The following is a 2,141-nucleotide window of genomic DNA, read 5'->3' on the forward strand; positions in this document are numbered from 1 at the left end:
ATCGACAAGGGACTCATATGCTTTAAAGTGAGGGCCATCCCACCAGGGCCAATGAGGGAAAGATGAAAACTAGGGCAGGTCAAGGAGGAAGCTCCAAAGTGCAAGGTAATGGAACAAGACACATGCGAAGAGGTTCCAATTTGCGCGGGGCGGATGGAGATGTTGGGAAACCAGCAACTTCCAACGCTCAGACAAACTGAACCAGGAGACAAACTGAACCAGGAGACAAAAAGAAATCGACACCGAGAGTTTTGGTCAGGTTTTTTTTTTCCTCTCTCTCTCTCCCCTCTAATTTTACAAAGGTACAAAAGTAATCTCCCACATGCAGCTAAAACATTTGAGGAATGTTTTGACTTTCGTACAACATTTTTGTCCCCCCTCTCTCGAACATGAAACAGCCTCTTTTTCTCTGTGCCCCCACCCACCGCCACGCCACCTCTCTGGGGAGAAACGAGGCATTGGTTTACAAACAGTTTTACTTTCACGGTATATAATCTCTTCCTTTTTCTTTAAAACAAACACAAAATAATGCTCACAGGCAACGCAAAAATAAACATACAAAGAGTGTGGGGGGGGTAAAAAAGAAAGAAAAATCACAGTTTGAGTTTACTGGTAATACTGTTTTAGTTAACCCTCCTCACAAACACCTGCTTGGCTAACACAGGAGGACAAATGGGAGATTATCATCATCACCCTCCCTGACTGATTCAACAGACGGTGCAGCAGAACCAGCGAATCTATCGCAGGCTCTGGCTGACCCCCTGTTCCAAACTCCCCTCCACCACACCATGGTGAACGTATCATTGCTGGCGCGTCCAATGCTTGTCAGAGCTGGCTGAACTCGTACAACTGCCTGGTACGAAGACTCAGACCCATCCCCAAGACCCATCCAAAACACCCAACCAGTCAGAGATGTCCTTCTTGTCTGCCAGCAAGTACCCCTCCCCTCCCCACCCCCAACCTCTCAACATACACACTCAAGCGGGAAGCAGTAGAGGGATAGGGGAGTAGCATTGTGTGTGTCCCAGAAAACAATCCATCCCCCCAGGGCAGGGGGGGGGAACAAAACTGGAAAGGTTTATTATCAAGGCACTGCAAGTCTGCAGGGGGTTTTTTTTTCCCAATACATAAATCAGAAGCACATTTGAGAGCACTGCGCATATACAGTGTTAAGAGTGCGAGGGTCACAGTTATGACATGGTGCAAGCACTGACGCAGAAATGTCGCTCTCTCACATGGGAACACGACACAGCACCATCCAGACAGAGCAGCACGGTTCAGCTCTCGCACAAAAGGTCCAGGCGGAAGATTACAGAATGGCTTCTAACCAAAGCTCAGTAAGTGCACTGGCATTCATATTCACATTTACAGTATACACGTTTGCATTATGTTGCATACGCAAAACTCAAATTGTCTCAGTTCAATGACCTGACCCTACCGGTACTGTACCCCAGTGTTATTCAGCGACAGACCTGTCCCCACCAGGACTGCAGTCTGTTAAAAAAACTCAAAGTGCATTTCTTAAAAGCAGACACAAGCAGGTTTGCAAAGACAGAAACATGGAGTTACACTGCTGGGTGTCTTTCACAGTTTAAGACAGAATGGTAGAAAATATTGCACACCCTAGCATGGAGGAGCAAATTCCCATCCTGGGGCAGACCAACTTCAGAACAGGGACACAAGCACAGAGTATGTCCCCTCACATCTCACAAACCATAATCATTTCACAGCACATCCCCACCCCGCAGACAAACCTGCCCACTCCCCTGGGAACTGTGATCCAGTAAACAAGTTACACTGCAATACTGGGTAACTTACAGCTTACAATCAAACAACACAGTACTGAAAAAAAAAACATTAGCAACACAGAACGCTGCAGATAGAATTCCCAAACTGCAACCCTGGACAGAGTTTCCACAAACCGCTCAGTCACCGTTGACAGTTTTGCTTCCTGGGGGGAAAAAAAAACAGAAGGAAGGGGTGCAGGATGGTAGCAGAAACCAGACTGCACTCAGCTGCAGTCACTTGGTTAAGGTAACCACAATGGCAGGCACCACTGAGAAACAGCAGCCAGATAGAGCTACAAAGGGAAGGAGTGGGTCAGTACCAACACCCAGAGGGGAGAGAGAATGACAGAGAAA

The 2,141-nt window shown here is 47.3% G+C and overlaps 1 protein-coding gene across 5 annotated transcripts in view; it reads right to left on the reverse strand.

Annotated features, from left to right (window-relative positions):
- Positions 1–249: 249 nt before the first annotated feature.
- Positions 250–2,141, reverse strand: part of LOC109920397 (serine/threonine-protein kinase WNK3-like) — a 75,237-nt gene continuing 73,345 nt past the window's right edge. For all 5 annotated transcript variants that reach the window (XM_048619830.1, XM_048619828.1, XM_020520432.2 and 2 more), the window contains one exon: positions 250–2,141. This exon is cut by the window's right edge and continues 2,256 nt beyond it. The gene's annotated coding sequence lies outside the window, so the exon portion shown is untranslated.

The sequence above is a fragment of the Rhincodon typus genome, chromosome 44, assembly GCF_021869965.1.
Source record: "Rhincodon typus isolate 14 chromosome 44, sRhiTyp1.1, whole genome shotgun sequence".
Taxonomy (NCBI): Eukaryota; Metazoa; Chordata; class Chondrichthyes; order Orectolobiformes; family Rhincodontidae; genus Rhincodon; species Rhincodon typus.